Source organism: Talpa europaea (genome assembly GCF_964194135.1).
Source record: "Talpa europaea genome assembly, chromosome: 1".
Classification (NCBI taxonomy): Eukaryota; Metazoa; Chordata; class Mammalia; order Eulipotyphla; family Talpidae; genus Talpa; species Talpa europaea.
In genome coordinates this window covers 144,309,115-144,322,258 of record NC_140073.1, presented here as the reverse complement: position 1 = coordinate 144,322,258, position 13,144 = coordinate 144,309,115, and positions in this window count along the sequence as shown.

The following is a 13,144-nucleotide window of genomic DNA, read 5'->3' as shown; positions in this document are numbered from 1 at the left end:
GCTCCCCACTCTGTCTCTGGTGAATCCTCTCACCTCTCCGCACCTTTGGCCTACAGTCCAGCTCTTGTATGCACAAATAAAGTTTTAAAAACAACAACAACAACAAAGAAGAGCATTCCTGAGCATTTAGATGCCTAAAGCCACAGCTACTTCAAGGGAAGTCACCTTGGAAGACAGTGGTCTGAACAGCTTTTCATTAAGATATCTTGGTTTTGCTATTTTTTTTTAATTATTTTTATTTATACAAGAACTGGGGTACAGGCCAGAGGCACGGGAGGGTGAGAGGATTCACCAGAGACGGAGCCGGGAGCAGCACAGGCAGACTGCCAGAAACACACTGCTGAGGGGAGGGCGGGTAGGCAGGAGAGGTCTGCCGCGCCATGTGGGTATCTCTGCAGCCGGCCTGGACTCGATCCCGCGCTGCGGAGGCTGCGGAGGCTGCGGAGGCTGCGGACAGCTTCGCAGCGCTGCTCTCAACCCGCTGCGCCACCGGGGATGCCCGGTTTTGCTAATTTTATAAAAATATGGTGGCGTGATCTCGTTGCTGAGGCCCCTTCCGCGGTCATGGAGGGAGTCTGGGCGAGAGGAGGCCGGGAGGTGAAGCTTCCCTGGGGTCGAGGCAAATCCCACCTGGCCGGAAGGGCCGCGGCTCGCGGTGGGCCGAGACGGGCGGACAAAGGGGAGGCCTCGCCGGGGGGCCGGGGGGCCGGGCGCGCGCCGGGCCCTCGCAGCCGCCCGAGGAAGCCGCCGCGGCCTCTCCCGGGGAAACCTGCGCGGAGGCCGCCGCTGGCCCTCCCGCCCGCCCGCTCCCGCGGCCCCCGCGCCCCCCGCGCCCTCCCCCGGGGCACAGCGACCGCCACCCCCTCCCCTCCGCGCGCCCCGGTCTGGGGTTTCAAAGGGCGCGCGCCCTCGGAGCCCGCCCCCCACTTCCGCCCGGGAGGCCCGTCCGTCCCGCCGGCTCTCGCGATATCCTCCCCGCGCCCGCCCTGACCCCGGCGGCCGCGCCCGCGGGTGCGCTGGGGTCGGCCGCGCGGCTGCTCCTTTGCACCCCGCTCTTCGCCCCGCCGCTTTTCTGGCAGCGCGGGTGCGGCTGTTAAGAGCCGGGAGACTCTTGTCACCCCACCGGGCGCTAGTGGGCCAGACCCGGAGCCCGAGGGCGGACGGCCGCCCTCCACCCGGCGTCCTTGCTGGGCTGGCCCCGTGGGGGCGCGGGGGGCGCGGGGGGCGCGGGGGGGGGGGTGGCCAGGAGGACTCGGAAATGGTAATGACCGCTTGTTCTCGCACCTCTGGGTGCCGGACACCGCACTCTGCTCACGTCGATTTATTTAAGCCTCGCAGTGACACCGAGAGCAAGGCGTGGGGGTTCTGCTTTTGTAACCTCGTTATGCATGTGGGGAGACCCCGACTCAAGAGGGAAGGAACCGGCCAAGAGTCCGAGAGGATAAAACCAACCCTCGACTCCAGCTCTGAGGCCTCATTACTGTGGTAGAGCAATTTCCCAACAGATTCCTCCACTCCCTCTGTCCCTAGAGGACAATGTTGCTCAGTGGAAAATATTCTGGCTTTTGGGTTCACACAGACTCAGGTTCATGTGAAAATCCAGACGTTGTCTGTGCTGTGTGATCTTGAGCAACTTGCTTCACCTCTCCGAGACTATTCAACTGACAGCCGAGGATAATACTTGGGATTATGATCAGCAGTGAATGTATATTCGGTGCCTACTCCAAAATAAGCACTCAATAAATGGAAACTACTGCTATTAATAATCTTCTTATCCCCTTACAGATTGCAGTGTTCAGTGTGTAGGAGGTGCTTAATAAAACATACGTGAGTGAGTGAATGAATGGAGGAGAAATGTGTCCAGACACCAGAAGGTGGTTGCTCCAACTAATCTCTTATCCCCTTCCCTGGTGTGGCGGCACTGCCCAAATGAGTGTGTGTTTTAACTTACCGAAGAAACATACAGAAAAGTGCACACATCTTAAGTGCACTTAAGGTTTTATAAAATGAACATACTGGTGTGATTAGCCTCCCGAAGAAAAAGCAAAATATTACCAGCCCCCCCAGAATCCTTCTGTATTTCCCTTTAGTTGCTGCCTCCCCTGCTGGGGAAACCACTATCCTGCCTTCTAAGAACATGAGTTAGTTCTGTCTGGTTTTGTAGAGGATGCAACTAGAATCCCAGCATGTGCTCTTCTGTAGCTGCCCAGATCTTGTTTCCTCACCTTCAGTGGGCATCTAAGAAGCCAGATAAGGCTGCCTCCTACCTGTTCAGAGCTTCTGCCTGCTCACGGGCCTATGGAGCCCTGTACCAGTCGCCCCTCTGTATGCCTCACCTCTCTGAAGTTAAGAAAGAATCTTCCGCTTCTTTTCAGCTCTTTCCTAGGAGATCCCATGGTTAGAGAAGGGTGACTCCTGACATGCTATTACAGTCCAGACCATTCTTTCTCCTAGGAGGAGACAGGCCCAAGGAGAGTGTGAGGTGGGATGTGGTGAGCCACAAGAAGGCCTTGCCCAGCCTCACACTATTCCGAATAGCACTCCTCCCTTTGCTCTGTCCACTGAGCCCCTTCCCCCTCCATCAAAACCGCTCATTCAGGGCCATGTGTTCTGGGGGCTCTGCTGTTCCTCCCTACAGCCTGCCACCCACCACAGTTCTGCCCCACTGGACATGTCTGTTCTTGCCCAAACCCCAATTGCTTCTACCTAAGAACATGCCTTTCAGGTCAAGGGACTTTTTGGGTGTTCCGCCTGGAGGGGGCAGTGTTGTGCCATTCCAGGAGGCAGCCCCGTGCCTGGCTTAGTGAAGAAGCCCCATTACACAGATAATATCATCAAACCCATGTTACATATGAGCGTAAGGCTCAGAGAAGTTGAAGGCATTTGTTCAAAATCATATAGTTTATAAGCGACAAGAATTAGATCTCAGAGTGCCATTGGATGTGGGTCTAGAAGGCTGGTTATTTCCTAAAGACCACCACTCAAAGAGACTTGAATGGACAAGATCCATAAATATTTTACATATTTTTTAATCAGGTCCTCAAAACAATTCCAGGAGATAGTTGTTTTTATTTCCATACAGCATGTGCAGAAACTGATGTCTAGAAAAATCATTTTGCCCAAGGTCACAAGGATAGCAAGAAACCAACTTAGGATTCAACCCCTCCCATCCCACAGCCTTACCCAAGGCCCTGCTTATCTGAATTGTGCCACACTAAGTGGAGGGATTTTAGCAAGTGCAGATGTGGGTGGACACATAGTAGAACAGGACAGTGGGGGAAATAGAACAGAAAATAGAACATGTACCACTGAGGGGTTGTCTCCATTCTCTATGACTGAAATGAACACCTGAAAATGCAGTGTCTTGAAATAACAATTTATTACTTCTCACCGTCCAGTGGATTGGCTACACTCAGCAAGGCAGTCTTCACCTGTGGTGGCTCATAGTGTCAAGTGGGGGTACAGTTGGAGACCTCTAAATGCTCAACTGAGCTGAATATCCAAGATGACTTTCTATTTTATATTTTCTCAAAGTGACTTTTTTAAAAAAAGATTTATTTATGCATACAAGAGCTGGGGTACAGGCCAGAAGTGTGGGGTGGTGACAGGATTCACCAGAGACAGACTGTAGAATAGAACAGGCAAATTGACTGAAATACACTGCTGAGGGGATCAGCGGGCAAGGCAGGAGAAGTCTGCTGCGCTATGCTAATTGCTCCCTGGCCACGGAGGATCAAACTCATGCTGCCAGAGGCTTCGAATTGCTTTATAGTGCTGTGCTTAACCCCTTGTGCCACCAGGGAGGCTCTCAAGGTGACCATTTAAAATCACATACCTGATGCTTCACCTTATTGGCTGGAACATTTTGGAAACTGACCAGGCATTTCTCTCCCTCCACACAGACATTCCATGTGACTTGCTTAGGTTTCCTGTTAACATAGTGGTATCAGTGTAGAAAACTTCTGCTTGGTGGTTGACTTACCCCAAGAGCTGACACAGAGGCTGCAAGACTTCTTTTCTTTTGTAATTGTATTATTTTTATTGAGGTAGCAGTGGTTTGCCACATTGCATATGATTTGGAAGTATAGGCTCACACCTCTTCAGATGTATAACACTACACCCACCACCCAAACACCCATAATCCTCCATCATAGTCCATCTCCTCTCTTTGCTTCCCTACCCCTCCCCACCCTTCCCCTTTGGCAGCTTCAATTTTACAATCAGATTTCTAGAGTTTGGTTGGTCTTGAGTCTCTGTTCCTTTGTTTTGTTTCTCTGTATTCCACATATGAGTGAGATTGTCTTTCTCTTTCTGACTTATTTTGCTTAGTACAATGCCCTCCCCATTCCATTCACATTGTTGCAAATGGCAAGAGTTCATCTTTTTTGTTTTTATAGCTGAGTAGTAGTATTCCATAGTGTATGTATACCTACCATGTCTTCTTACTCCACTTACCTGTTGTTGGGTACCTAGGTTGTTTCCATAACTTGGTTATTATAAACATATGAACACAGAAGTATATCTATCCTTTCAAAATAGTGTGTTTGTGTCCTTAGAGTAGATACCATAGAGTAGGATTGCTGGATCATAAGACAGATATACTTTTAATCTTTTTTTTAAAAGATTTATTTATTTATTTATACAAGCACTGGGTACAGTCAGAGGCGCGGGAGGGTGAGAGAATTCACCAGAGCCAGAGCGGGGAGCAGAACAGGCAGACTGACGAAGTACATTGCTGAGGGGAGCAGCGGGCAGCAGGAGAGGTCTGCACTCCATGTGGGACCCTCAAGGATGGAACCGGCACTGCAGAGGCTGCGGGCAGCTTCTCAAGCCAGCGCTCAACCGCTGCACCACCAGGGAGGCCCTACTTTTAATCTTTTGAGAAGCCTCCATATTGTTTTCAATTAAGTGTCAGACCATTCTACATTCCCACCAACTATGTACCTTTTTCTCCACAATCTCCAACACTTGTTGTTAAGGGGTTTGTTTGTTTGTTTGTTTGTTTGTTTTTTACAATGACCATCCTCACAGGAGTGAGATGCTACCTCTTTGTGGTTTTGATTTTCATTTCCCTGATGAGAAGTGACGAACATTTTTTTTCACGTGCCTATTGTCCATCTATCTGTATGTCCTTTTTGGAGCAGTGTCTTTTTAACTCTCTTGCCCATTTTTTAATTGTTTTTTTTTTCTTGTTGAGTTATCTGAGCCTATTGAAGATCTTGGATACTAGCCTACTATTGGATGTATTATGTGTAAATATTTTTTCCCACTCTATACAGGGGTTTTCATTTTTATGATAGTTTATTTCATTGTGCAGAAACTTTTTAGTTTGATATAGTCCCTTTTATTCATTTTTCTTTTTATTTCCCTTGCTATTGAAGTTGAATCCCCAAAGACATCATTGAAACAAATGTTATGGAGTGTTTTGCCTAATTTTTCTTCTATGTATTTTATGGCTTCAGCTCTTACATCCAAGTCTTTAATCCATCTTGAGTTAATTTTTATATGTGGTGTGGAATTGTGGTCTAGTTTTATTCCTTACATGTGGTTGTCCAGTTTTCCCAACACTATTTGTTAAAGAGACATTCCTCACTTTATACATAAATTAATTGTCCATACAAATGTAAGTTTATTTCTGGGCTCTCAATTTTATTCAGCTGATCAGTGTATATGTTTTTAGTTCAATACCGTACTGTTTTGATTACGCTAATAGCTTTGTAGTATAATTTGAAGTCTGGCATTATGATACCGCTGTTCCTTTTTTGTCAGGGTTGCTTTGGCAATTCAGGGTCTTTTATAGTTCCATGTGAATTTCAGCAATTTTTCCTCTATTTCTTCAATTTTTCCTCTATTTCTTTGAAGAATGCCATTGAAATTTTGATAAAGATTACACTGAATCCGTGTACTGCTTCAGGTAAGATGGCTATTTTGACAACATTAATTCTTCCAATCCATGAGCAAGGAATATCTTTCCATTTCTTTGTATTGTGTTCTATTTCTTTTACTAGCTTCTTATAGCTTTCATATACAAGTCTCTTTCACCTCCATTGTTAAGTTTATTCTTAGATATGTAATTTTTGACACAATTGTAAATGGGATTGTTTTCTTTCTTTCTCTTGTAATTTTCTATTTGCATATAAGAATGCAACATATTTTTGTAAATTGATTTTGTAGCCTGCCACTTTGCTGTACTAATTTTTTTCTAATAGTTTATTAGTTTCCACTTCAGTGTTCTTCATGTATATTATCATGTCATCTGCAAATAATGGTAGATTTACTTCTTCCTCCCCAATTTTTATTCCTTTTATATCTTTCTCTTGCCTAATTACTCTAGCTGGAACTTCCAATACTATGTTGAAAAGTAGTGGTGAAAGTGGACATCATGGGCCTCCCTGGTGGCGCAAGGTTTAAAGCCTCAGCACAGTCAAGCTATGGGGTGGACTTGAGTTCTATCCCAGCCAGGTAGTTAACCCACATGGCACAGCATACCTCTCCTGTCTCTTCCTGCTGCTCCCCTCAGCAGTGCATTTCAGTAGATCCGCCTGTTCTGCTCCCCACTCTGTCTCTGGTGAACCCTCTCACCCCCCACACCTCTGGCCTACACCCCAGTTCTTCTATGCATAAACAAATAAATATTTTTTTTTAAAGAAAGTGGACATTCTTGTCTTGTACCTGATCCTAGAGGAAGATCTTTTAGTTTTAAACTAGTGTATTATTAGTTGTGGACTTCTCATATATGGCCTTTATTCTATTGTGATATGTTCCTTCTATTCTCATTTTTTCAGTTTCTATCATAAATTGATGTTGAATCTTGCCAAATGCTTTCTCTGAATCTATTGATATGATCATGATTTTTTTTCTTTTGTTAGTATGATGAAGTATATTGATTGATTTGTGAATGTTGAATCATCCTTACTGCAAGACTTCTTATGACCTCCTTTTGGAAATCACCAGCATCACTGCCACAGTATGCATGAATGCAGATGAATTACAGGGTCAGTTCAGATTTAAGGAGAGGGAGAGAAAATACATAGATTTAAATATCAGGAAACAGTGTTTAATGGGGACATTTTTTTTTGAGACCAGTTCCTATAAGGGGCCAAAGCAGGGATAATCAACTCAGGAAACTGCATTACAGCCATATTTAAGTGGAACTCGGTGTACTGCTGAGAAAAACTGGAGGTAACAGTTTGTGGCAGATGGCAGAGGACTTTAGTGTCATGCTCAGGACCCTGCATGTGGGTATATGTTTGTCTTTTTCCTGTGTTGAAGGGTTCTCCTTACTGGATAGCTTAGTGGGAGCTCAGATACTTGCTCCCTTGACCTCTGGCAGAAGAAAACAGAACTATGACCCCAACTCAGTGATACCAGTCAGAACTCTGAATCTTCTGCTAGAGACCCAAGAAAGTAGAGGAGTATTTGTAACTCATCCTAGATGAAGCAACAGCCAGTTCTCAGGGGGGTGGTGACTGTGTGATGGAGCCCAGGGGCAGCAGCTCCCTAATCAGTCTGCTCCTAGGGCAAGGCCTGGCTTCTCTGTTCCTGCCTGTTTCCTAAGCCATATTTTTGAGTCTTCCCGTCAATTTTGTGAGCTACCTGCTCTTATTCCGTTAAACTGCTCTTCTACTTCAGTGAAACAGCATTCATTTCTGTTGCTTGCAATAAAGTACCCTAATTGGAGGCCTCCCTGGTGGTGCAAGGGTTAAAGTCTCAGCATATCAAGCTATCACAGGCCACTGCAGCATGAGTTTTATCCCATGCAAGGCACAGCAGACCTCTCCTATCTTACCTGCTACTCCCCTCAGCAGTGTATTTCAGTAGATCCGCCTGTTCTGCTCCCCACTCTGTCTCTGGTGAATCCTCTCACCCTCCAACCTCTGGCCTACACCCCATTTCTTGTGTGCATAAATAAATTTAAAAAATAACCCTAATTGGCACAAAAACCCATTGAAAGCTTCAGCCAGAGGAAATGACACAACCAGAGCACTTTTTGGGAGAAATAAATATAAAAAACCTGATAGATGGGTTGAAGGGGAAAACCAGTATGACAGCAGTCAGTTAGTGATGTTTGAAGTGTGTGATGAGCTGTAATATTAACAAAGCCCGTGGAATAGGAGAGTGGGAAGATTTGGGCCATTGATTAAATATGGACCAGAGAAGGGAAAGTCCAAGCTGACAGGAATTTTGAATCTTAGTAACTAGGAAAATGATGATGTTGCAAAGAAAACTAAGCAAGTCAGAGAGAACTATTTTGGAAGAGGAAATCATTCATTTATTTATTCAACAAACACTAAATGTCTGCTCCATGCCTGGCATTGAGAAGACAGCAGTGACCAAAAACACCCATCATAATAAAACAGCCTGAATAAAGCTTTAGTTTGTGGGCCTCCCCTGATGGCACAGCAGTGGAGCGCTGGGCTACGAAGCTGCCTGCAGCCTCTGCAGCGCCGGTTTGATCCCTGGCTGCCGGTGAGGGTCCCACGTGGCGCGCAGACCTCTCCTGCTGCCCGCTGCTCCCCTCAGCAGTGTACTTCGTCAGTCTGCCTGTTCTGTTCCCCACTCTGGCTCTGGTGAATTCTCTCACCCTCCTGCACTTCTGACTGTACCCAGTGCTTGTATAAATAAATAAATAAATCTTAAAAAAAATTTTTTAAATAAAAAAAAAATAAAGCTTTAATTTGTGGTGCCACAAACACAGCACAACGTGTCTTGATAACAGCCAGAACTTCAAAAAAGATCCCAAGAAGGAAGGCTGGGCTTAAAGACAGATAGGCAGTCATTTCCAAAGACATTTATATATTGATTCATTCATTTATTTTTTTTTTATTTTTTTTTATAGAGGCATGCTTTATTTATTTGTTTGCTGGTTTGTTTGTTTGTTTTGTTTATACATGCACTGGGTACAGTCAGAAGCGCGGGAGGGTGAGAGAATTCACCAGAGCCAGAGCGGGGAGCAGAGCAGGCAGAAGGACCAAAGTACACTGCTGAGGGGAGCAGCGGGCAGCAGGAGAGGTCTGTGTGCCATGCGGGACCCTCCTCCGGTGGCCCGGGAGCAGCCGGGGATTGAACCGGCGCCGCAGAGGCCGCGGGCAGCTTCGCAACCCAGCGCTCAACCGCTGCACCACCGGGGAGGCCCTCATTCATTTATTTTTATCCAGTATTTAAGTACAGTTGACCTTTGAACAACAAACAGCAAGGGTTAGGGGCTCTGACCCCCTAAGCAGATGAATAATTTTTGACTCCTCCCAAACTTAACTACTAACAGCCTGTTGTTGACCAGATCCTTGTCATGTAGAGGGTAATAAAGTCTATTAACATGTATTTTATATGTTGTATTATTATATACTCCTGCATTAAGTAAGCTTAAAAAAAGAAAGTGTCGGGCCTCGCTGGTGGCTCAAGGGGTTAAGCACAGCACTATGAAACTATCCACAGCCTCTGATCCCCTGATGCCCAGGGAGTTGACCTACATGGCACAGCAGACCTCTCCTGTCTTGCCCGCTGCTCCCCTCAGCAGTGTATTTCAGTCAGTTTGCCTGTTCTGCTCCCACTCTGCCCTGGTGAATCCTCTCACCCCCTGAACCTTTGGCCTACACCCCAGCTCTTGTATGCATAAATAAATAAAATAAATCTTAAAAAAAGGTCAAGAGTAGTGCAAGGATGAGAAAATACATTTTCAGAACTGTATTGTACTTACGGGTACCATAGTTTATATCTGTCCTACCTACATCAATATTATCTTATATGATACAAAATACCATATATGTTGTAGGCATTACTAACACTAGACATCAAATATGAAAGGATAATGTGAAAAAAGAAATTTATATTTATTTACAGGTATCATGATTCACTCATTGATAATATTTATTGGAAAAAATCAACGTAAAAGTGGAATCATGACGTTCAAAACCATTTTATCCAGCATGCTCAGCACCGTTCTTACCATAGAAATATAGCAAAAAGAAAGAAAGAGAGAAAAGAGTCTCAGCTTTCATGGAGTTTCCATTACAGAGTCAGAGGCAGACAGTAAACAAATACATAAATCTATCAAACATGTGATGGAACTATGACAAAAAATTTAAAAGGTAAAGATAGGGGCCTCCCCAGTGGCGCAGCGGTTGAGCGCTGGGTTGCGAAGCTGCGCGCGGCCTCTGCGGCGCCGGTTCGATCCCCGGCTGCTCCCCGGCCACCAGAGGAGGGTCCCACATGGCGTGCAGACCTCTCCTGCTGCCCGCTGCTCCCCTCAGCAGTGTACTTCGGTCCTTCTGCCTGCTCTTCTCCCCGCTCTGGCTCTGGTGAATTCTCTCACCCTCCCGCGTTTCTGACTGTACCCAGTGCATGTATAAACAAAACAAACAAACAAACCAGCAAACAAATAAATAAAGCATGCCTCTATAAAAAAAATAAATAAATAAAATAAAATAAAATAAAATAAAAAAAAAAAGGTAAAGATAAGAGGAGGTTGTCATTTTAGATTGGATGTTCTGTGAAGACCCCGTTTGTAAAGATATATTTGAGGACCTCCCCTGGTGGCGCAGCGGTTGAGCGCTGGGTTGCGAGGCCGCCAGCTAGGGTCCCACAAAAAAAAAAAAAAAAAAAGATATATTTGAATGAAATCCTCAATAAAGAGAGGCAACACCCATGTGGTTATCTAGAGGAAACCCATGTTAGATAGAGGGAATAATGAGTGCAAAGGCCTGAGGCAGGCAGGACAATTTAGTTTGTTCAAAGAATTGCTAGGAGGCCAGTGTGTCTGAAGCAAAATGGATGAGGTTGGGAAAAAGAGGCGAAGTGAAGGTGGAAGCTGGAACTAGATCTCATTGGTGCTTCTAAGTCATTGTTAAGTACTTCGACTCTTATTCTGAGAGAGATCAAAAGACTGTAGAATTTTGAGCAGAGAAGACATGCTACATACTAACACTTTCTTAATGAGTTAAACGTTTCTTTTTTTTTTTTTAATAGAGGCATGCTTTATTTATTTATTTGTTTGTTTGTTTGTTTTGTTTATACATGCACTGGGTACAGTCAGAAGCGTGGGAGGGTGAGAGAATTCACCAGAGCCAGAGCGGGGAGCAGAGCAGGCAGAAGGACCCAAGTACACTGCTGAGGGGAGCAGCGGGCGGCAGGAGAGGTCTGCGCGCCATGTGGGACCCTCCTCAGGTGGCCGGGGAGCAGCCGGGGATCGAACCAGCGCCGCAGAGGCTGCGGGCAGCTTCGCAACCCAGCGCTCAACCGCTGCGCCACCGGGGAGGCCCTACATACTAACACTTTCTAATGAATCACTCTGTACAGAAAGGAGTGGGGGAAAGGCAGAAGCAAGGAGACCATTTTTTTTTAAAGATTTATTATTTATGTATACAAGCACTGGGTAGAGTCAGAAGCACGGGAGGGTGAAAGAATTCACCAGAGCCAGAGCTGGGAGCAGAACAGGCAGACTGACAAAGTACACTGCTGAGGGGAGCAGCGGGCGGCAAGAGAGGTCTGTCGCGCCATGTGGGACCCTTGCCGGATGGCTGGGGATCAAACCAGCGCAGCAGAGGCTGCGGGCAGCTTCGCAACCCAGCGCTCAACCGCTGCGCTGCCACCGGGGAGGCCTAAAGGAGACAAATTTGGAGACAACTGCTATCACTCAAGGCAAAGAGCCAAGGTATCTTGGGCCAGGGGGCAATGATGAGAGGTAACATGTGATCAGGCTCTCGTAAACTAAAGGAGAACCCGCAGGATCTTCTGATGGGTTGAATATGAGGTGTCGAAGAAATAAAGGAAGCTGAATCCAGAGTTTTCAAGAGGAATAGCTAAAGAGCAGTTGCCACTTATTGACTACAGAGGATTGAGAATTATATCTAATGCTTCAAGAGTTAGCAAACTTGTTTTCAATCTTCTTGCCTGCCTGTCCTTCTTGCTAAATAATGTAGTTCAAAATCTGTGCTGTGGGGCAAAGCACCTTGAGGTACCTTGGAAGCATCCAAGGTGAGGGGCAGAGGGACATTGGGCTGGCACAGGTTACAAAGAGCAAGGTGCGAGAAGATGATGTCTGCAAGGGAAACAGAGGAGGGGACAGCAGGGGCATAGGTAACTTACAAAGGGGTTAATACAGTAAGAAGGAAATTACAAAAATAGAAGGGGAGAAAATTAGAATAAATCCTGCGATACTAGATTGGAACTGAAGGCATTATGTGAACTCATGATTTTCTGCACAGAGATTGAAAGATGATAGAGAAATCAATAGATGACAGCTGATATAAAGATATAAAAGTGTGTATCATCATACAAACATTTCCTAGCACTCTCCACTGAGAGACCAAAAAAGCAGTGACACTCTAAGAACAAAGAGCACACCTAGCACCCAGATCCTGACTTATAAATAGCAATCTCCATTAAAAGAAACAAAGGTCCCATAGAGAAATGGATGATTCAAGAGTTGGAGCAGAGAGTATAAGGAACTCAGAGAGAGAACTTGGAACATCTTGTGTCAGAAGTAAAGAAGGACGTACTCAAAGAATTATGGTGTAAAAAGCCAGCAGGGCAACTGGCCAAATGTACTGACCATCAAAATAAATAATGAAGCAATGAGTAAAGCACTCACATCTCTAGTGTCACTGCCACAGATGCATAACCCAAATCTAGCCATGAGGACAGCAGATAAGCCGAAATTGAGGGATAGTCCACAATATAATAGACCTATACTTTCTAACTTGTCCTGTTATGAAAAGAAAGGAAACATCAGGAATTGTCTCAAACTGAAGGAGACTCATTGCAATGAATAATTCTGGACAGGACCCTTTCATTCATTAGATCAACTGATGAAAGTCCAATAAGATCTGAGGTCTAGGTTGTGTTAATGCATTAATGTTCATTTCCTGCTTGTGAGCATTGTGCTTTGTTATACAGGAAAATGCCCCTATTTCTAAGAAATATACATGGAGGTTTCAAGAGTAATGAGGCATCATGTTGGAACCCTACTCTCAAATGGTTCAGGAAAGAAGGAGCTGGCAGGGCAACATCAAACACCTGCAACAAAGGGTCAAATATGTCTAAGGAGAAGACAATTAATGATGTGCAGTGTTGCAGAGAGAATGAAAATGATCAAAACTGAGAAAAAAAGATAGAAAACTTTTAAAAAATATATATTATTAATCAC